Genomic DNA, 24,296 nt, shown 5'->3' with positions numbered 1-24,296 from the left:
TGGAAACAAAAGGCGGATGGTTTGAAGTCTTGAATCAATAATTGTAATTCGTTATAATTATTCTTAAGTCCTCTGCAATTCCATTGAATCATGTTTAGTGGATTCATGGTGCTTCCACTGGTGACATGTCACGTGAACGTGAGAAAGCGTTTGATGAACTCCTATTGGTGTCAGGTGGAGATGGAGTGACCTCCATATCCAGAGGGCCAAAGGAGTTATGGATCTCGACGGGGACCTCTGAAGCAGAGGTGGCTTTTGGTTTTGTGTTTGGCAGTTGTTCAAGCTGCTTTAGTTTCTCTAGCCTCTTTTTTCCCCTTTTTCTTGCGCGCAGTTTCTGTTTCTGGTTTTGGCATTTGTTCTGGTGTTTGTGATTCAGAAGTTTTGACATTTGGCTTTGGAGATGGAGTTGCTGGGATGGGCTGAGTTGTGTTGAGTTGAGTTGGCTGAGAAGACATGACCCATGTCAGGTCAGTCTGACATGAGATAGTTGCAGTAGTGATAGAAGGACGGGAGACAGCAGAAGAGTAGGTGATGGTTGAAGGGGCTACAGTTAAACTTGCACCCCTCTTCTTAGCTTCATGAAAGGAGACATTTTCTTTGTGCTTGATCTTTAGGATCTCGGGTTTGCGTTGCCACACTGGACAAAACTTGGAAGAGGCCATATGGTTACCACCGCAGTTTGTGCACTTCACTTCCTTAGTACAGTCATTGCCCTCATGCTTGTCACTGCAGCGGTAACAAACAGCAGAGGAACGACAGGACTTGGATCCATGTCCAAACTTTTGGCAGTTGTAGCACCGGAGTGGATTTGGGCCATACACCTCCACACCAATGTTACAATAACCAGCTCTAATCGAGTCAGGAATCTTTTCTTCGCGCGAACGTAAAGAGATAGGTGTTTGTTGGTTGAACAACTCCGTCCTTTTTGAAAGTGAATCATTTTACGGCTGTGACGGACTGCTGGGAGAGTTCCTCGACAATTTGTTCTTCAGTCATGTCAGACAGGCATGGAGCTCTGTCCCGTACAATGCCTCTACATGAGGGCGTACTCTCGTCAGACGAGGAGTTGTCAGAATCCATGTGTCTTCGTTTTGAACCAGGGTATTGGGAAGCCATGTCGTAAGTAATGTGGTTCGGCATCCCCTCTCCCCACCCACCATGGAGTGTCAACAAGGACAATCTTATATTGCAGCGGATCGACCGGAGATATGGGGGTGTTATACTCCAGCGAATTTGACATGAAATGCTGTAGCTACCTACCAGATTAAAGGTCAGGATGGTTCTGTCCATGACAGTCAATTGGAGACGTACAGAAATCCGAGGTCAGCATCACCAGATTGGCCCATGAGCCACCGCCTTCTGTGCATGGGTCTTCCCGGATCGATTTCATGCACGTCGTTGTTATTCATCATTCACGCTGTCTGTCTAAAACTTCCTAATAGTATCCTTCCAGCATGTCCAGCACAAATACTGTTTTTGGCAACTTGTCTGACTGCACACAATGGCACAGTGTGGATCGCGAGGCAGATCAAAATTCTTAATAGCTGGCTTGCACGAATCTTCAAGTGTCTATATTAAGTTACGCGTCCATAATCACATACAAATATAAATTTAACTTGCCGGCATCTTGCGCCTTCTTGGTGATTTCTTGGTGATGCGTCTGTGAATTGGATGTCCAGCCACAGCATGAACTTGGTGGTCAGGTAATCCCCCTATCGTCACACTGCTGAGTTGAAGATCCTTGACGGCCGCGATGATTTCCAGCAAGCTCTTGAGCATCTTTTTATCTCGTCCCACTGTTGGTGAGGCCACATGCCTTGGCCACTTCCACTTTGGTGATCACGGGGTTAAAATATGTTTCGTTGCCTCTTTGAAACGGCTGGTATTCCTCCACGGGAACGATCAAAATACCTTTCATTGATCGGGCCTGCATGTACAGGTTGATGTTCCACAGCGTGTCCCTCTTTTCCTTGACGATTTTCTGGTGCTGCAGCACACGAGAAAAACATGGCGTTGACTTCATCCGCAATGAATTAAACCTGCGAAATTGCAGTGGTGCATGACCCGAAACATTCACAAGATCTGCAAATGGTAAGCACCAAGCTCAGTGAAACAGCGAGCGCTTTAAATCAACTTGATCTGAAAGACACAATGTGCACAAGAACCGTCGAAAGGACTCTAACAATTATTGGCCACATACTGGGACAAACCCTTACCAGGTTTTGCATTTCCCATCAGGGACCCTGAAAAAACATATGTATAGAGCCTGCGAACAACATGGCCAAAGTAAATGTACACAAGGAATGCAGAGCTTACAAGAAAACAAAACTTAAACAAGCGGACGACAACGACAATGAGATCAGCCACATCAAACAAAGACTGCACGACTTGCAAGACCAGAAATCATCCCAACTGGAAGCCGCCCTTGCCCCCAACCAAGAAGCGCTCTGATCGCAAATCAGCTGAGTGCATGAAACCATCGTTATAGTCTTAAACAAAGACACCTTGTTAGCCGGCAGGATCCAAACTCTTTTGAAGGAACAAGGAATCACCATCGCCAGCATTCATTGTATCCACCTTAGTCGTCTCCCTGACTGGCAGTGGAAGCATTCCACCACCAAGCCTCCCTAATCTGCCTTGTGGTGCCATCAGAGTCTGGATCAAAAAACATCTGAAATCTCTCGGGGAAGCACTCGCCAAACTAGCCGGCAAACCTGCTGAACATCCTAGGCAGCATCGTTTTGTGGCTGCTGGGCTTTCTGTTGAAAATGGCCACTTGGCTTGGCCAAAACCTGTGGGTGTTCGTCGCTGCCGTGGAGGGCCTGGGTACGTTGCCGCTAAGGACATTTTAACCAAATAATACACAGTACGACCGCAATCCCGCCAACCACTAGCGCCATCTTGCGATCAACGTGTCATTGATTTGCAACGACCAACTGTGCCCATAGGTGTGGTGTAGTATGTCGGACGGTTTGACTGTAATATCAAGATTCACGACTAGTTTCTGATCACCAGTGGCGATGACGATTTCGTTATTGTATCCCACCACTTTATTGATCCTCAGTTGTCCTCAGAATGTTGCTCGGAGCCATGTACAACCCTACGCCGAAAATGTAGTCGACTTTAGGCCTGGCATTCTGCAACATGTCTTGGTATCGCTTTATAGCCGTCGGTAAATTCACCAGACATGCGATGGTATCCTTGATGTTTGTCACGAATTGTTTCTGAGCGTTGTAAGCCATGATGCTAGAACGCGTTTGAGTCTGTGCAGTGAGAATCTCGAGAATCAAGAGGTTGATGCATAATCAAGAATAACCCACCCTTTTTTTACTGGCTTAAATCATTTCCTACCACAACAAGTCTCATGTCAACACATCGTACATCAACGTCTTCCATTGTATTAACCCAATACCCACCATGTATATATTTCTCCTTGTGCAAATGTTGTGTATCATTTGCTTGATAGCGGTGTTAGGATCTACACCGAAACATCGCAACTACTACTGCAACAAAGAAGTTGTCTATCCATAAAAGTGTTCCATTTCATCATACCAGCTTCTAAATGCCACTTAAGGAAATTTACACATTGCCTTGCCTTTGAGCATCAAGACTTGACTCTTTCTCTACGGATAAATTACTGTTTATTATTATTCCGCCATACTTGACAGAGTCAGAGTTGTCAATTGTAGCCTCACCAAACTTGTATTTTACGTTATTATGGAGCTGGCGTGATTTACAGAAATCAAGTGACTTACTCTAAGAGGCTTGGAGGTGAGTCTCTGGTAATAAAACACAGGGTATGTATATTCCATGAATGGAGAGGCCATTGTTTGTTTTCCTTAATTCATAGATAAGGTCATTTATGAAAATAAGAAATAACCAGGCTGACATAACTCTACCTTGCCCAACACCTTGTTTAATGGGGAACTCATCAGATCTTTCTCCGTTGTATGATATATAATCATAACTGTCCGTATAGCTGTGCAATAGAACATTCCTTAATTTGCCTTTGAACCTGAGGTCATGTAATTTGACAAAGATGGCCCGCAAGCCAAATACGGTCGAAAGCTTTTTCGTTATCTAAAAATGCAGGAAAAACACATTCTAAAACTGTGAATACAGACATGATTGCTCCATGCTCTTTTTTTAAACCAAATTGTAGAGCATCAGAAAAGGATTGGAGGTTATTGTGAGTGTATGTTTCTATTCTACTTAGAATCATTTTCTGTAAGAGTTTAGACATGCACGATGTGAGAGTTATGCCTCTATAGTTACGGGGATCATGCTTGTCGTTCTTGCCTTTATAAACAGATATTATCATACCTTGTCTGAATGCTCGTGGATAGTACTGGCATGTAAGTATATGGTTGAATAGGTTTTTAAGTGTGACTATAAGTGTCTCTCCTCAAAATATTAAGCGCTCGTTTGTGATACCGTCAGATCCTGGAGACTTGTTTCTTTTGAGATTGTGTATATGTGATCTGATTTCTGAGCCGTTGATTTCTGTATATAGGATATCATCAAGTTGATCGTGTGTACAACCATTTTCATCAATAACAGAGTGAAGTTTTGATACAAAGTGTTTATCGAATGCGTCAGATTGGTGGGGTTTTGCTAAGTCTGAGTAGTAGTCGCCCCATTGTTTACATATGTCAGCTGATGAGGCAGCAGTACATCCTTTGTAAACTAGTTTTTCAGTGACTTGATTTTTACGCCTCAGTTTACGTACATGTTTATAAAATGTATTGATGTCAGCATCGCACGTTTGTTCTAGTTCTGTACGCATTTCTTTACACTGTTTTCGTTTTGATTTTTGATGTAGGCGCCTGAATTCCCTTTTAGCATTTTTATCAGATTTGTATAATTTTGAACTTTGTCCCCCTGGCCTATTGTCAGCTATTCACTCTCGTCTAGCCACTCTCATTTCATAGTGAGGTCCATGTAAGCCATCGTTTTTCCAGTAGGGCTTCAAGTGTGATCTTGCATACATAAGACGTTCACTTAGTTGTGCGTTAAAGTCTTCTATGGCAGCATGTTGGGCGGCATCACATGTAAGAGATATGGAGGAGAGAAGTCTCGACGTCTCTCGATTACATCTTTTAGGTGTACTTAGTCTGCTGAGTGCCACTTTGGAACATGTCTTGAATGTACAGTGGGTGGAATGTGAAGTATACATTGTATACAGACAAAGCATGGGAAGTGATCGGAAGTATTATAGTGGCATTGGTCAAGTATAGTGGGTGGTGTAGTTACTCATGTGGGATTGTACGAGAGCATAGTCAATGAATGATGTATTGACATTGCCTTTGCTTCTATATGTGTACCCGGGACCTGTTTTGCGTAAGTCGTGTGTTACACTAACAAGGTGTCTATGGTCTATTACTTTTTGGAGTAATCTATCACGAGGAGACATCTTAGATCGGCGGATGTCGGAATTTAAGTCACCTAATATGCTACTATCCCCCTTGACACTTAGAGTATCATACATATCAATAAGTTCATCTAAAGCATTAGCGTATGTTGAGTGTAATGCGTTAGTTGAGGGAAGACGGCAACACATGACGAAGACGTCATGATAACCCTTAGCATGAATAGCAGCAGCTACAAAGAACTGTGAATTAGTGTGTAGTCCCTTTGCACTCCACATGGATTTATCATCACATAGAATTGCAGTGCCACCAGATCCATTAGTAAAGACTGATTGTGAATTACACGAATAGGTAATAGCAGAAAACTCTGACAAGGTATTTAGTTCATATTCACAGTCTCGCGTGAGCCAATGTTCCTTGATGGCAAGTATGTCCACAAAATTACATTACATTGTATTTATACCACGTGTATCGTTTAACTCATTAAGGCCGAGAGACGCATATATGGGTGAAATTAATCAGCTCCTCACAGCGAGTGACGTGTTTATGGGGCAGGTAATTAGCAGTTTCTCACAGCGAGAGCCACATACAGTCGTCAACAGAAAGCACCTCTTATTCAGCGAGAGACGCACATGTGTGTTGTACTTTTAAAAATCGCACTGTACCTATTATTTCAACCAATTTAGCAGTACTGAGCATATGTTAGCTTTTCTTACAAGAGATCCCACCTTTAGTATCAATCAGAAGAAGTATTTAAAGTGTTTTGATAACAATTGCTAATCATTATCATAGGCTTGTACAGCGTTTAGCAAATGAACGCATGTCGGCGAGAAAGGGGATTATGATATTTTACAGAGGTAGGTGCCTGGTACTCTTCCTTGGAAATGGATACTAAAATACTTCGTATGCACCTTGATTGAATATGATGTAATGGTTTAGAGGTTACTAAAACATATATTTCCTTCAACTACCTAATAGATAGGAAACAATATACGAAATTTCAAGGACATACAAAGAATTCAAACACAACTGAATAGTTTGAATTTACTTTTTAGGCATCATTACGTTGTCATGTTTCATATACTGAAACATAATGTATAAAAACAAGTAATTATACATCCAAGCTCGAATAGATTAAACATAATTGAACTTACTAATTTGAAGTTTACTGAATTGTAACTAGTTGTTTTCCATAATCTAAAGTTCGTAATGTTACCTGTTAATGCAGAACACAAAAACTGATACTCGCATCAACAGGGTTTAATGTATTGATATTTAAGAAATTACAGTTCATAATAAATGGCTGCTGCTGAGGACTTGATGAATATTATTGCGTTCACTTGAAGAGTAAAGTTGCTGATGAGCTGATGAGGTTCAGAAAACTACAACAAACAATAGCTTTCGATGAAATTCAGAAAATGTACAAATTTCATAGCACATAACATTCAATGTTTCATACGAATGATATGTGAATACATTGAAATTGCAAAAGTAACAACTACAAATTTACAAATAATTGTGTGAAATATATTAACAATTTTGGCACAACCAATTAACATTTTGGCATATATACAATTTCATTGTAATTTAGAGATAGTACAACCTAGCAATGAAAGGGTAAAGTACTCACATATGTGTCTTTACATAGTTCAGCTTACAGTCAGCTGGGTGACAACCAGGCAGCATGGAGGTCCAATACACACTGGCAAGCATGTGCTCCAAAATGCATGAGCCTTGGAGAGGTCATGATGTGACCTGTGAGCTTTGACATCACACATGAAGGTTAAGGCCACAGGGTAATTGAAATTTACTGGGCCACATTATTTACACTTTTGACTGATAAGGATTTAAATGGAAATGAACTTTAGATATTAATTAAGTGTTTTAATTATTGGACCACCATGAATAAAATACTTCAAACCAATTGTCACAACTTAGTAAACAATTTCATTTGAAAGAATTTGTACATTGAAATGTATGTAAAGAAATCTTGCATTTACACATTCGGCCCCTTAAACATACTCACGGTGTGTTTAACAACCCAAAACTACAAAGAATGCAAGAAAAGAATCAGACTGACAAAACAAACATTTCAATCACATGTTTGAATGAAGAAGTAAAACAAGTTTGTGAACTGGTCTTCGCAGCTCAGAGTCTTTTGTTTTCAGGATGACACTCCTGACATATCCACTTTTATCAGCCTCAATTCCAGTAACACGACACATCAACCAAGCACTTCGGGAAAGTGTTTCATCTTTCAGGAGCACAATATCGTTCAATTGGAAATTGTGCTTTGGAGTGTTCCATTTTTGACGTTGTTGTAGCAAGACAAGATATTCTTTTTGTCCAACGTGACCAAAATACATTTGCTAAATGTTGAATGTGTCTCCAACGTTAACGAGCATAAATATCATCAAGTTGAAATTCACCAGGTTGGGGAATGAAAACATTTGATTTCATCATAAGAAGGTGATTTGGAGTGAGTGGATCAAGATCATCAGGATCACTAGAAACTGGAGTAAGAGGCCTTGAATTCAAAATTGCTTCTACCTCGCATAGGAGAGTTCTGTACATTTCATCATCTAGTTGCTGACTGAACTCATGAAGTAGAGGATTCACGACAGTTCGAACAGATCTGACGAGTCTTTCCCACACTCAGCCCATATGGCTTGCCGAAGGTGGATTGAAATTCCATCTGATATCTTGCTGAAGCAGATGGTAATGCAACTTTGACTGATCCAAACCATCTATAGTTTGACGAAGTTCCCTGGCGCCGCTTTTGAAATTTGTCGTCGGTGAATATCTTGCTCCGGTTGAATGCCGGGCTGGCTATCAGTTTCCTGAGCTTGTCTTCCTCTTTCGACAGAACCAGCTTCACGCTCACGCGTTTCCTCAGGTTCTCCATCGTCTTACCGAACACGGAGTTGTTCATGAGCTTGTAGAGGTTTTTCTCAAAGTCACTGGTGGCCAGCTTTCGCAGGTCCATGTTCATTCTGATGTAGGGCTCCATCCAGGGGCTCTGGTTGAACATGAGCACCCTGTGTATTTTGGTCAGCCTCATACTCAACGACAGGTACAGCTGTAGGTTGCGATAGTGCACGATGTACTTGGTCTTATTCATTAAGTTGGGCACGAGTTTTTCAACGTCTACCACCCGCACACCCAGCAAGTTATGTTGGCTTTTGTGTAGCGTTTAGAGGCCATGGAAATCCCAACTCGCAAGCCTTTCTCAATGAACAGGTGCATTCCGTAATCGGTGAGCAATTCCAGCTTAACTCCGGTTTTCTTCAGCAAGGCATCCCAAGATAGACCTGGGCTGGTGTAGTACCATGCGGGGTCGAGTTGATACTGCTTAAAACACGTCCTCCTAAACGTCTCGAACACGTTGGCTAGCAGGAGTACGTCTGTTCTCAAGTACAGGTCGTGGTAGTCACCCAGATTGTTACAGCCCAGTTTATTCCATATGTTAATCGCGTGCGAGTAATCATCTTGGGTGATTGTCGAGTCGATCAGGTTGCTGTAAAATCGGTTGATAGGAGGCAGTCGGGTCTCGGCGAACTTGGCCCAGCCATCCATGTACTCATAGGGGTACACGCCCTTCCTCATCAGCAGGGGTCGAGTCTCGGCGTCGGTGTATCGGTCGGTGTTTGGGAAGGTATCGTTGGCCTTGACCAGACTGTCGAGTGACAACAGGATAAACTGAACCGAGTCTATGAACCTCAGGCCATTCAAGCTGAAGGAGATGTATCTCTCCATGTTTTTGGGGATGCACGTCAGGTTGCCGTCGACTTTCGCGATGGCCTGCATGATCAAGTGAGAGTCGTACCCTCTCAAGTTGTGGAAGACCACGGGGATGTTTATTGTCTTGGGGTTGATTCTGAGCTTGAGGTTGCACGTGTTGTGAGTGGCGCCTCTATGCTTACCAGTGACGTGGCAGTGATCTCTCACCGAATCACCGTTCAGTGGGTTATCACCGCCGTCCAGCGGTTTATCACATACATGACAGTGAGTGCTGCAGCCGTGAGCTAGCCGGTCGGCTTGAGTCATACGCATGGGAGCGACTGTATGCAGCGCATTCCTAATAGTTTTCTCTTCCTCCTGCAAACACTTTAGAATCTTTTCAGCCGCGTCAGGACCCCTGTACACTACGGGAGCTTTCGTTTCCCCATCACATCGGACGACCACGTATCTAAACCCACAGGCCTCGTGCTCCTGTGTTTTTTGTATGTTAGGGGTACCCCCAGCAGCCTCAACGGGTTTGACCAAGGCTTCGAAGTCGGCGTAGATGATGTAAGGCACGGGCATGTGGTTCTTGTGGTTGTCGAATTTTAGTATATTGTCACCTTCCTTGGGCATGTCGACTCGTATGGCCGTCTGCCCCACACCTTGGCAATCCTCCCGGTGGGATTCTAATAAATCAGCTCGTGTGAAGCCGTGTAGGCTTCGTTCACAAACGTGTTTGTTCCCGTCGTATTTTGATTGGTCGTGCAACAGCCTGCTGAGGTGTTTTATCCACGTGTAGTGATACTTATCACCTCGCTGGATCATGAATATATTGATCACGCGGCGAGGGGGGTTCCCCCCCTGTTCCCCCAACATTGGACTGACCCTGTGCACGATCGTTGTGTTACCTTCGTGCCCAAAGACGTTGATGGCTATATCATTCTGTTTTTCTATTTTAGTTATCTTGGATATGGGGGTGGGTTCATCTATACCATCCCAGTTGAGCCCATCGTCTTGGGGATAGCTAGAAGGCCTGTTCGAATTAGTGTCAGCTCGAAACAAGGTTGACCTGATAGCTAACCTCATGCAATCGTCTCCTCTATTCTTGATGTTGACCATGGCCTGTTTTGCTGTTTATCAAGTGACATTTTCACTGTGATTTTAAACTTTATACTCCCCAAATCGTTTAGTTCCTCATTGACTTTATCAGCGACTAGAGGCTTGATGTCGGCGATGTCTATGTTCTTATCAACATGCATGCGCCAGCCTCTCAGATAGTTACCTACTGCACGCTCAGTGCGCACGAACTGTAGATCAATAGCTTTAATCTGACGTAATAGTTCGACTAGCTGTGGCTTCCTCATACGGGAATAACCTACTAACCCCAGATCGCGGGCTTCCTGTTTGAGTTGTTTCACAGTGTGGGGGCTTTACCCCTGGGTCGTGTAATAATGCGACTAACCCGGCTTTCCCCAGGCGGGAATAACCCGTCAACCCTTGCTCTTTCGCTCGGAGTTTTAGTTGTTTTACCGTGGGAGGGGGTTGTATGTTGAGTAATCTCAACAACACTGGTTTCTTCATTCGGGAGTAACCCACTACACCTCGTTCTCTCGCAATCTGCTTGAGGTCTCGGACAGTAGTCATTGTTATACCAAGGTGTATACAATCTCTAATTGGGACGCCAACAAGGGAGGTAACTCTTCTCACCACGAATCTCGTCCCCCCACCCAGCGCTATATTTAGAATAACAGTATCTATTCTGGTCTCAGGTTAGCTTTCCCGTTTTATTATTTCCAGAACGTTGGGGATACACCTATATATATTAGCTGATTCAGTCAATAGTTGTTCTCTGAATACATCCAGCTTTGTAGTAACAATCATTTGAAAGTTGATGTGTCCCAGTTCGTTTATTTCCTCTCCGAGTTTGCTAATGACAAGAGGTCTGATGTTGTCAATACTACATTTATCCGGAAACATCAACCAGCTTCTCAGGCCAAAAGCCGGGGGTGGAATTCGTATGAACGCAGGCATTATTATACCCTTGTAGCCATGACTTAAGTCTCATTCAAAGAATACAGACGTCACTTTTCAACAATTTAACACCTGTTGTGCGAGAAATGACTTAACAGTTAAACGTTTAATCCTCACTGTTAAGCAATAAACAATTCAAAATCAACGGATCCAAGACTGAACTATTAACCTGTTCACACAGTCTAGGATGAGTGTGTATTGGACCTCCATGCTGCCTGGTTGTCACCCAGCTGACTGTAAGCTGAACTATGTAAAGACACAAAAACTGATACTCGCATCAACAGGGTTTAATGTATTGATATTTAAGAAATTACAGTTCATAATAAATGGCTGCTGCTGAGGACTTGATGAATATTATTGCGTTCACTTGAAGAGTAAAGTTGCTGATGAGCTGATGAGGTTCAGAAAACTACAACAAACAATAGCTTTCGATGAAATTCAGAAAATGTACAAATTTCATAGCACATAACATTCAATGTTTCATTCGAATGATATGTGAATACATTGAAATTGCAAAAGTAACAACTACAAATTTACAAATAATTGTGTGAAATATATTAACAATTTTGGCACAACCAATTAACATTTTGGCATATATACAATTTCATTGTAATTTAGAGATAGTACAACCTAGCAATGAAAGGGTAAAGTACTCACATATGTGTCTTTACATAGTTCAGCTTACAGTCAGCTGGGTGACAACCAGGCAGCATGGAGGTCCAATACACACTGGCAAGCATGTGCTCCAAAATGCATGAGCCTTGGAGAGGTCATGATGTGACCTGTGAGCTTTGACATCACACATGAAGGTTAAGGCCACAGGGTAATTGAAATTTACTGGGCCACATTATTTACACTTTTGACTGATAAGGATTTAAATGGAAATGAACTTTAGATATTAATTAAGTGGTTTAATTATTGGACCACCATGGATAAAATACTTCAAACCAATTGTCACAACTTAGTAAACAATTTCATTTGAAAGAATTTGTACATTGAAATGTATGTAAAGAAATCTTGCATTTACATTACCTAAGCGAATATAAAGTGATAAGTCGCGCCTTTGCATCGAATACATGTACATTGTATACATGTCAGTGTTATTACAACAATGAAATGTTTTACTGCGTTTGTTACAAAAGACAGTAAGTGGGTAATTCATATGTTATCTGCGACCAATCGTATCATGAGATACCTGTCACAGAGGAAAGGACAGGTGATGGGGCGCGGGCGAAATTTCTGAAGAGCACGTTTGGTCACTCAGCAGCTTGGATAGAGATTGGTTATTGGCTATATCCTTGACCAGTCGATATGCTGGGTTTTGGCTTTATCAACACAAGCTATCATGTAACAGTTTGTGTATTGTAAACATACACACTGGTAACGATGTATGAAATATACACATAAGACAAATAGGAGTAGATAGTCACTTTGGCGAGTTTATTTGTCCTCATTTTATTGTTTTTCGATGAGTAAAACAAAGCGATTGAAATCCAACCACTGAGTAGAGGTAGTATTTATTTTCATATACATTCTATGCACACAACTAGTACATAAAACATAATGGTTTGCTGTACATGTAAATATAATCTTCACCTTGATACGAACGACTATCCAAACTAGAGTACACGCATTACAGAATTCACGAGGTGACACTATACTGAATTATTATAGTGTATAAACTTGCAGTTGACACCCCCACCCCCAACATTTATGAAGGTGGGCGTGCCTATATCTTTACTGAATGCAAACGAGGTTCATAAGATTACAGATGTGCATGCATGTATAAAAATCACATAGAGGGGCGTGACTCCATAAAGCAAGATGTCCAATGGTATAACAGCGCATCTGTTTACTTTACACTTGTCACGGGACAAACCTTTCAACAAGGACGTAACTACATATTCATTCTACCGGAGGCTGTTATTTCAAGGTCGAAAGAGGATTTCAATTATCTCATTACTGTAATCTGCTTGAATGGTTATACGCATGTGTATCGATACCGTAAGTGATATACTATCCAGCTTTTATTGACGATGGATCAATAGAGACTGAGTTGATTGATACACGTGATAATTGCACCGGATTTGATCATTACACAGATCAAATACAAACGTTTTACAGAATGCTCATGTAAATTGCATAGAAAACTGACAATTCAAATCACCATGAAACTTTCAACAGCTTGAACAAAAATGCTTGAAATACCTTTGTATGGCTTACATGTAATAACTTATGATATTACTTCTGTCCATGTGTGACAATGTTTTGAATTACCAACTTACTGTCTTTTGTAACAAACGCAGTAAAACATTTCATTGTTGTAATAACACTGACATGTATACATGTCTGTATTCGATGCAAAGGCGCGACTTATCACTTTATACTCGCTTAGGTAACATTATCAACTTTAGATTATGGAAAACAACTAGTTACAATTCAGTAAACTTCAAATTAGTAAGTTCAATTATGTTTAATCTATTCGAGCTTGGGTGTATAATTACTTGTTTTTATACATTATGTTTCAGTATATGAAACATGACAACGTTATGATGCCTAAAAAGTAAATTCAAACTATTCTATTGTGTTTGAATTCTTTGTATGTCCTTGAAATTTCGTATATTGTTTCCTATTTATTAGGTAGTTGAAGGAAATATATGTTTTAGTAACCTCTAAACCATTACATCATATTCAATCAAGGTGCATACGAAGTATTTTAGTATCCATTTCCAAGGAAGAGTACCAGGCACTTACCTCTGTAAAAACATCATAATCCCCTTTCTCGCCGACATGCGTTCATTTGCTAAACCCTGCACAAGCCTATGATATTGATTAGCAATTGTTATCAAAACACTTTAAATACTTCTTCTGATTGATACTAAAGGTGGGATCTCTTGTAAGAAAAGCTAACATTTGCTCAGTACTGCTAAATTGGTTGAAATAATAGGTACAGTGCGATTTTTAAAAGTACAACACACATGTGCGTCTCTCGCTGAATGAGAGTTGCTTTCTGTTGACGACTGTATGTGGCTCTCGCTGTGAGAAACTGCTAATTACCTGCCCCATAAACACGTCACTCGCTGTGAGGAGCTGATTTATTTTCACCCATATATGCGTCCCTCGGCCTTAATGAGTTAATGAGTTAACAGACCGCGTACATTCCATTTGAAAAGGCTAAGAATCATTACTTATATAACAGGAACATGATTGAGACAAACACTGGTTTCGAGTTCAGCATTATTAGGTGTTTTCTAATAACGTCGTTGACTGTTATCATCAGTATTGTTATTGTACTGTCCACGCTGTTCGTAATTCCTGAAGCGAGGGATGTAGTCCCAGCACTGTATATCTCCGGGCCAGACGTTTTTGTCATGAATGACATAGTCATAATCTTCACATGTCATATTGATTTGAACTGTGTATGTCTCTGTATTGTCGTAGTGAGTACCCTTCTTCAGGAGGCGAGCATACGTAACACACACATTTCGTTCATGAGCATAATCAAAGATTTGCAACTATTGCAAGAACATTGATGGAATCAGTGTGTGTCATGTCAAACGAAGTGCCAGCTGAAGGTTGCTACAGTCAAAACAGCTATTCATTGGATATTTGTGACAGTGAGGATACTCTTGGAAGTGAACAGTACGTATTTGTGACATTTTGAATGAATATAATAAACTCTTGTCGTGACATTATTGAAAATCGTAATTCTTGAGAAAATCAAACCACGTGCCATTATGTCGGAAATGGCGGGAAGCGAAGTCATGCTAGTTGTGGTAGTAGGGGTAGTATGACTTCGATACATGCTGAAGCAGCTGGAAGTTTAGCAGAAGTCAGAATCAAAATGAAGTACTTTGATCTTAAACATAGCAAGAAACGTGAATTGTGTAAACTTGACGTAGTAGAAGCTAGATTTAAATTGTTGTCTGAGGATGCAGAAAGAACTCTCAGGTATGGCGAGGAAGTTATTGTGAATGATAGTAAAGTGCACAAACTGGAGAAACTTCAGACTGCTGAAGAATATGTTCAAGATTATATGAAAAACAATCCCTTGTTGCCAGAAACAGAAACCCCCATTCACCAGTTAATTCACAGGATAGGTTTAAACAGCACGCTTCAACTAAACTGAATGCTGAAGCATCAGACTTTATACCTCAGAAACAATTAAGTGACACGTCACTCGAGTTTGAGAATCTGACCAAGTCATTCGCCGAAACTATTAACCTCGGACGTCTACCAACACCAGAACCAGGATTGTTCTCAGGGGACCCTCTCCAGTATCAAGGCTGGAAATGTGCATTTGAATCTTTGATAGAGAGGCGTGGTATAGTGAGAGAATAAACTTCTTGAACAAACAAGTACCTTTCGGGAGGAGATAGGAGCGCTGTAGCAGGATACCTTTTGATAAATACACATGATGCCTTTCAGCAAGCTCATCTAAATGGCGGTTAGACAAAAGAGTTGGAACTTCATATCATGTGGCTAAAGATCCTTTAGGGACAAGTTAGAATCTTGGCCAAAGATAGAGGGTAGAGATGGTGTAGGATTGAGGAAGTTATCAGATTACCTCTTTCAGTGTCACAATGCGATGGACAATATCGATAGTCTCAAAATCTGGAACGACGAACAGGAAAATGCGATGATAGTGGACAGAGAAACTATGATTCCTTTCCTCCTTTCGGGAAATTCGTTCTGAAGAGGCACACATAATGTGTGACCCAGTGTTGATACAATCTTAGAAACCAGAAACTGGAGAGAAGATGCCTCAAAGAAGAACCACGTTTGCCACACAAGGGACTGGGATCAATAAGATGACTTGTGCAGGCATTTCAGTACGAAATCTCTAGAAGGGAGGAAAGCGTTTGCATGTCATAAGATTGGACATTGATCGAGAGAGTATTGGTGCCGCATAAAGTGCGCAACATGTTCGCTGGACTGACAGAATGAGACAATCAAAATGGCAGACGATTATGTTGGTATAACTCTCTTGCTTGTGGACATACAATGTTTTCGTTCATACCATTGCATTCAGCACAAAACTTTCGATCTTGTACCGTGAAACGGTTCTAGCCTGAAATAAAGGGTTTATACAAATTAAGCAAATTGGTAGATGAAACCATGATTTCTTATATGTGTTTGAACGCTGACGTGACCTCGCTGACGTGACCTCGTGCAGACATGCCACGTTAGAAACTCCTTTTTTTGGTCAAACTTTATCGTTCAAGAACTCTTTAATGACACAGAACAACGTAAGCAACACTATAAACATGAAACGTTATGGTCTGCTGGTACAGATCTGGTATTTGCGGCTTAGAAGTTACAGCATTTCTATCGCTGAATTCTCCAAAAGATCTTCCATGCTGAGCCCTCTCAGGTGGAAGTCAACGATCACTGCTAGGAAATGTCATGGCGGACTGCGGGACCTGGTAAGAAAGCGAGACGTTTTGAGATGCTGACATGAAGGCAGGGAAGAGAAGGTGGATTTGCGCTAAGTTTGTTCTGGATGGCTTTTCCTATACATTCTTTCTGACAATCGACAACTCGCATTTGTTTACAAACAATGCAAACAAGGGAGATTACTCATGATGGTATGTTGTTGCTAGGAACACGAGTGGTCCAGTTTAACATATATATTACTACGGTTTTAACATAAATATATGCCTACGTCATGTGACTGGTTTTGACCGATGGGTAGCCGATATTCCTATGCAAGTTAAGATAATGATGTTTATTCAAAGGCTGCTTCTAAGTGATGTTCATGACAATGTTTTGTTAGTAATCCAGGGGATGTGAAATATATTCAGTCAATGGTTATCGATTTCATCAATCTGTATCAATTGCCAACCCTACAAAGCAGTGTAATAACCTATTGAGCAGACATTCTGCGACAATTTCAGCTCATAACCCAGTGAGACAACGACCCAGTGGTATAGTTATCAACAATTTGAGGTGGACCAGAGTTGCATCACTTCTATCAATGACGATAACCATGGAGTGGCAACATTTTACTGGATTTGTCAAGTCTATTCAACCACACAGCTCGACCTCCTTGCAAAGTGCTTCAATGAACACTTTCCCAAAGTTCAACCTGAAGGGATGACAATGCACCAGCAATCTCTTTAAAGGATCATATGTGAGTGTCATTGCTGATGTTGAGACACTGTAGGCTGACCACTACATCACCTCACTACATTCACCACCTGTGTACAACAAACACATTAAGAGGATCCATTCTAGCTCCTTCTGCAGTTGCCACTAATGTAGAGATTGTCGACACCTATGGGTCTCATTTCCACGCAGTAGCTGAAAGGCAAGCAATGTTTCAAACTTGTGGATTCTCTTGGGAGGCAGTCTGAAATTTTAACATCATAAGACTACGCTAGAGATAGAGGCATCAGAACGAGCAGTTCTCTCTATCGTAAGAAAAGTAATTCCCTGTGAAGAACATGCCACGAAGAAAAATGCAGATGCTCCCTATTTCGCTCGTTTAGAGTACCGAGATGAGCACAAAATAACTTTTCAATTCGCAGTTTATCCAAGTCAGCTGAATATTCGAAGGTTCGTTAGCCTCTGCATATAGATTGTCTACCGGAGAGGTCCTAAAAGCTCCCAGGCAGAGCCTTAGGCCTTGATGGTGGATAGAATCTAATTTTTCTAAATTGCTTTTGCAGGCTCCACCATAATGGTACTTCGTTTTTTTCAGAAACCACATTGGAGGTCACTAAGGAGGTTATTGGTCTCCCAGTACCAGATTAATCGATTGTTGACCATGCGCTCCATGGTTTTACAAACACAGCTAGTTAGTGATATAAGACGGTAGTTTGAGGGATCGGTATGATCCCGGCCAGGTTTTGGCATAGGGATGATAATGGCGTTGTGCCACGTAGGAGGAAAGTTGCCGGTTGTCCAAATGTCATCAAATATATTGAGTAGTGTTTCCAAACTTGAATCAGGGAGGTGTTTGAGAAGCTGATAATGAATATCATCAGCTCCAGCTGCAGTGTCGTGAGCCTGCCCCAGGGCAGTACGTAGTTCATGGAGAGAAAACGTTTCATTGTAATCCTCACCATTATCAGAGTTAAAAAGGACGGATTTCTTTTTTTGTTGCGTTTGGTATTTCTGGAACTTAGGGTTATAATTTGACGAGGAGGAGTGGTTTGCCAAAGTTTCGCCAAGTTTTTTTGCAATTTCAACTTTATTGGTTAAAGGAGAGTTGCCATCTTTGAGATGGCGAGCACCAGATTTGGATCCTTTGCCCTTAATCTTTTGAATCATGTTCCACACCTGGAACATGGGTGTGCGGGAGTTGATTTTGGACACATATTTCCTCCATGACAGGCGTTTAGTTTGCTTAAAGGTACGTTTTGCCCTGGCATTTGTCATTTTAACAGCTTTCAGGTTATGCAAAGTAGGATGTTGTCGGAAATACTTTTCCGCCTTCTATCTATTTTTTCTAGCTTGTTTGCAGTTTGCATCAAACCATGGTTTGCGTATGTGCGCGTTTGTCTCCAATGTCAATAGTTCCATGGGATCAGGAACATTCCTGAAATTGTCAGGTTTAAGGTTTTCAGAATATAGTGTTTGGAATAATGGCCAATTGGCCTTAGTAAAATTCCACCTATTTGAAGGTGGTTCATCCGCGCGTTTGATAGGAGTAAGAGTTGTTGGGAGGTGGTCACTTCCACAGAGGTAATCGTGGACCGATCATTCAAACTCGTTTAAAAGATTAGAATCTGTAAGTGATAGATCAAGAGCAGAGTATGTTCCGGTGGGAGGATAGGGGGTTGTGGCCATTCAAGTCGCCCATGATTATGCAGGGCTTTGGGAGCTGATCTTACATGTTGTGAAGATCTGCTAGGTGGATAGTTGAGGAAGGACGAAAATAGAGTGGACATAGTGTAAATCCTATGTTCAGCGTCATGCGGACAGCAACAGATTGTAGAGAGGTGTTAATTGGAACAGGGCTATGGAGGATGCCCTGCCTCACCAGGATAGAAGTGCCTCCTGTAGCTTTAACACCGGGAGGATAAAAGGAGTGGTAGGAACTGTACAGACGGATGTCAAATTTATCAGTCCTTTTTAGGTAGGTTTCTTGGAAACAAAACGCGGATGGTTTGAAGTCTTGAATCAATAACTGTAATTCGTTAAAACTATTCTTAAGTTCTCTGCAATTCCATTGGATCATGTTTTGTGGATTCATGGTGCTTCCACTGGTGACATGTCACGTGAACGTGAGAAAGCGTTTGATGAACTCCTATTGGTGTCAGGTGGAGATGGAGTTACCTCCATATCCAGAGGGCCAAAGGAGTTATGGACCTCGACGGGGACCTCTAAAGGAGAGGTGGCCTTTGGTTTTGGGTTATGCAGTTGCTCAAGCTGCTTTAGTCTCTGTAGCTTTTTTTCCCCTTTTGTGGCGCACAGTTTCTGTTTCTGGTTTTGGCATTTGTTCTGGTGTTTGTGATTCAGAAGTTTTGACTTTTCGTTTTGGAGATGGAGTGGCTGAGATGGGCTGAGTTGTGTTGAGTTGAGTTGGCTGAGAAGATGTGACCCATGTCAGATCGGTCTGACATGAGATAGGAGCAGTAGTGATAGGAGGACGGAAGACAGCAGAAGAGTAGGTGATGGTTGAAGGGGCTACAGTTAAACTTGCAACCCTCTTCTTAGCTTCATGAAAGGAGACATTTTCTTTGTGTTTGATCTTTAGGATCTTGGATTCGCATTGCCTCACTGGACAAAACTTGGAAGAGGCCATATGGTAACCACCGCAGTGTGTGCACTTCACTTCCTTAGTACAGTCGTTGCCCTCATGCTTGTCACTGCAGCGGTAACAAACAGCAGAGGAACGACAGGACTTGGACCCATGTCCCACCTTTTGGCAGTCTTAGCACCGGAGTGGATTTGGGCCATACACCTCCACATCAATGTTACAATAACCAGTTCTAATCGTTTCAGGAATCATTGCTCGCGCGAACGTAAAGAGATAGGTGTTTGTTGGTTGAACAACACCATCCTTTTTTAAAGTGAATCGTTTTACAGCTGTGATGGACTGCTTGGAGAATTCCTCGACAATTTGTTCTTCAGTCATGTCAGACAGGCATGGAGCTCTGTCCCGTACAATGCCTCAGTTAAGTGTTTTGTGCGCTGAGACAGCGACCTTGATGTTGAAAAATTCTTGTATTTTGAGGAGATTCAAAGATTGTTGTCTCCGAGTACATTCTATCAGGAGAGAACCGGATCGGAGCTTTGTGACATTGGCAACCTCTCCGCAGATACCAGCAATACCTTTGGAGATTGCAAATGGATTCAGTTGCCAAGGTTGCTTGTCACAAGCTTCAATGATCAGGAAGCGTGGCCAGTAGTCAGGTCAGAAGGGCGTACTCTCGTCAGATGAGGAGTTCTCGGAATCGATGTGTCTTCGTTTTGAACTGGGATGTTGGGAAGCCATGTCGTAAGTAATGTGGTTCGGCATCCCCTCTCCCCACCCTCTACAAGGACGATCTTATATGGCAGCGGATCTCCAAGCTGCAAAGACCTTATCCCCGGTCTTTGCAGCTTGGAGATCCGCTTGGGTGTTATACTCCAGCGAATTTGACATGAAATGCTGTAGCTGTCTACCAGATTAAAGGTCAGGATGGTTCGGCGGAAGACAATCCATTTGAGACGTACAGAAATTGGAGGTCAGCATCACCAGATTGGCCCATGAGCCATCGCCTTCTGTGCATGGGTCTGCAAGGCTAATTTGTTTTGGCAGAATATCAGTTAACATTTTGAACATGGCCAAAAGTGTTATGTAATACCAAATTTTGTATAGACATTCCATGCACAGGGCAAGGCGTGTCTAGGCAAAGTTAGGGTCGAAGTGGTGTGTTGGATTATTGAACACTATTGGCGTTTCCGTCATCCTCAACCACCAGACTCCCTTCCTCTGCCGACACAGGGACGCAACCCACGGCAAACGGGTTGCCCAATTTGGTCGCCTCTTACAACCAGCAGTGGGGTGCTGTGGACCTATTCGACACCGGTTCCACACGGGGGCGAAGAGCCATTGGCGTTACCTAGCACCCACCATGAGGAGGTTGCTCTTCAGGGGTGCCTGCAGAGTTCAGAGAAAGACAGAAGTATGTAAAAGTCATATGAAAACCTACCTTGTCATGGTAATAGGACTGGACTCAGCACTTAGCCAATGTCATAACTGATTTTTCAGTGGACCATATACTTTTAACAGCTATTTTGCCCTTTTGCAAAAAATAGAACCTATTTCTGAGGATAATCAAACTTGAATCAGACCCAGACCATACGTGGCAGTATATGTGTTATTTCCGAGTTCAAATTTGGTGACCTCCTGAGTCTAAAGACTGCTTCAGAAGGTATAATAGATGTACCTTCAGCAAGTAAACCCGCATGGGCAGCCCAGCTTGTCCTGAAGTTTTCTAGCTTCACTAAACTCAAGTTTGTGCTCACTGTTCTGTGTTCTTGTTCACAGTTCATTAAATTAACTAATAATGTGTCTGTTACAGGAAACAAGCAAATTTTCAGTGATTATGTCTACTTTCTGCCATTGAATCTCCTGCTTCCAGTACTGATGCCTCATCACCAGTGTCCACTCTATCATCCGATGACTTGTCAGAGATAGTCCCGGCCACCACTTGACTCCCATTACGATCACACATCAGCACAACATGAAAGCATCATGGAGAACAGAAAAACAGCCAGAGACGCACAAAAAGAGCATGCCCAGCGCATGGTGAAGCGCAGCAAACGTGTTTCTGGACCTGTAACTATCGGAGACAATGTAACTGTTCCTATCACCCATGTCGACAGAGGAAGAGGTGATGCCCAGAACATCATTGGTGTAGTAACCGAATGCAGTGACAATGACATGTTCACGATTGCTGTCAAGGGTGGAGTGCTAAATGGGAAGTACTTGGAACCAATTTGACCTATGTGTCACGAAGCTCTATAATGTCAGTGACTTTGACACAGATCAAACAGTCTCTCTACGTCACGCAGATCAACTTGAGTCAGTTAGTGGTGGCCAAGGATTTCTGAGATGCAACTGAGCAGGGGCCAAACTATCCGTTGCAAATGTTTCATAGCAAAGCTGTAGTGCAATTCCAGATGTCACTCAAGTCTGCCATGAACAAACAAACACTCCTAAATGTCCATATTTACGATACCAATAACCTCCTAAGTGACCTCCAATGTGGTTTCGAATGAACCGAAGTACCATTGACAATTTGGTGCGTCTGGAATCATTTATATAAAATTCCATTGTCAACAAACAACATACTGTATCTATCTTTTTCGACTTAGAAGAAGCATATGATACAACGTGGAAACATGGTATCTTAAAAGATCTACATGAATTTGGATTTAGGGTTAGATTACCTCAGTTCATATCTCATTTTTTAAACAACAGACAATTTCAAGTACAGGTGGGTTCCACATTGTCTGATTATGTCCACCAAGATCAGGGCGTCCCCCAAGGCAGCATTCTATCTGTCACCCTTTTTAGCATCAAAATTAACAGCCTCACTAACGTCTTGAACAGTGGTGTTGATGGGTCCCTTTTAGTGGACGATTTCAATATTTCATGTCGTGGTAAGAACATGCACGCAATAGAAAGGCATCTATAGCCCTGCCTAAACAAAATCCAAAAATGGGCCAATGAAAATGGCTTTAAGTTTTCAAAATCCAAAACAAATTGTTTTCACTTTTGTTGTAAATACAAACCACACAAGGATCCAGACGTATCTTTAGATGGTACGCCCATCAAGGTAGTAGAAGAGGCCAAATTCCTGGGACTCATATTCGACCGTCACTTGACATTCTTACCACACATAAAATATTTGAAAACAAAGTGCTTGAAGGCTCTGGACTTACTAAATACAGAGTGGGGAGGGGATCAGACTACCCTCCTTCACTTGTACAGATCTTTGGTTCGCTCTAAACTAAACTACGGCTCCATTGTTTATGGTGGAGCCTGCAAAAGCAATTTAGAAAGATTATATTCTATCCACCACCAAGGCTTGAGGATCTGCCTGGGAGCTTTTAGGACCTCTCCGGTAGACAGTCTATATGCAGGGGCTAACGAACGTTCCCTTGAACAATGCCGCATTCAATTTCCACTGCAGTATATCTCTAAATTACGTACACATTAGTCCAATCCAGCACACAATTGTGTTTTCAACCCTCTCTGTGAAAATCTGTTTCCTAATTTGCCAAGCCTGGTTCCACCACTTGGAATCAGAATTCAACCACACATATGTGCAGGTAAAATTGATTTCGGTATCATAGCACCTTACAGACTTCTGTCTTCCCCACCCTTGGTCTGAAACAAATCCTTTGGTGTTCCAACAGGAATACAACCAGCTACGTTCCAAATATAACACCCAAAGATCCATCTTCACAAACGGATCAAAGGATTATGGCCAAGTTGCCAGTGCTACAGTCATGGGATCCAAGACTGTCTCCTCCAGAATTCCCGACAACAGTTCCATTTTCACTGCTGAGGTCAAAGCTATCTTCACGGCTTTGAACTATATTAAACAGCAGACCTATTCCAAAAACTTCATCGTTTTTACACTCACTATCTTGCCTTCAAGCACTTCAAAATGTTACTTCAAGTCACCCTATCATCCTAGACATTTTAGAATTTTACAACGATGTTTCTATTGGCCAATGTGACATCATCCTCTGCTGGTTGCCGGGTCACGTCGGCCTAGCAGGTAACACAAAAGCCGATGCTGCAGCTAAAGCAGCTCTTGACAAGCCCTTATCTCTCGTGCAGTGATTTCAAACCCACTATCAAAAGTTATACTCGGGACTGCATGCAAAAAAGGTGTGACACCCAAGTAGGAAACAATAGACTTCATGAATTGAAGCCAACAATTGGTTATACCTACGTGAGTTGTCAGTCAAGACGTGGTTAGTTAGTTTTACGACGATGTCGGTTTACTCATGACTATCTGCTGAAAACGGATGGCAATGGACCTCCCATGTGTGTCTTCTGCGGTGAAGTCTTCACCATCAAGCATATACTGCTTGAATATGTGGACTTTTCGACTACAAGGGACTCACATTGTGACAGATGAAAAGATCTGTTTTCCCGCGTGAGCGGGGATTTCATTGTTAACTACCTGAAAGAAGTTGACCTTTATCATAAATTGTAGT

At 42.0% G+C, this 24,296-nt stretch overlaps 1 protein-coding gene and 2 long non-coding RNA genes across 3 annotated transcripts in view; 1 reads left to right on the top strand and 2 right to left on the bottom strand.

The window, feature by feature from the left end:
* The window catches only part of LOC124254069 (delta-like protein D), a 231,627-nt gene that overhangs the window by 95,427 nt on the left and 111,904 nt on the right, over positions 1–24,296 (top strand). The gene's annotated exons all lie outside the window — the stretch shown is intronic.
* Positions 6,622–7,095, bottom strand: LOC124254070. The gene is made up of 2 exons (XR_006892374.1): positions 7,000–7,095; positions 6,622–6,751 (listed from the first exon to the last, which is right to left on the bottom strand). It is a non-coding gene; the product is annotated as an uncharacterized LOC124254070 (long non-coding RNA).
* Positions 11,403–11,876, bottom strand: LOC124254071. The gene is made up of 2 exons (XR_006892375.1): positions 11,781–11,876; positions 11,403–11,532 (listed from the first exon to the last, which is right to left on the bottom strand). It is a non-coding gene; the product is annotated as an uncharacterized LOC124254071 (long non-coding RNA).

Source organism: Haliotis rubra, unplaced genomic scaffold, assembly GCF_003918875.1.
Source record: "Haliotis rubra isolate DU_JTF1 unplaced genomic scaffold, ASM391887v1 Scf562, whole genome shotgun sequence".
NCBI lineage: Eukaryota > Metazoa > Mollusca > Gastropoda > Lepetellida > Haliotidae > Haliotis > Haliotis rubra.
The sequence above is the reverse complement of the archived record's forward strand: the minus strand, read 5'-3'. Positions and strand labels throughout refer to the sequence as shown.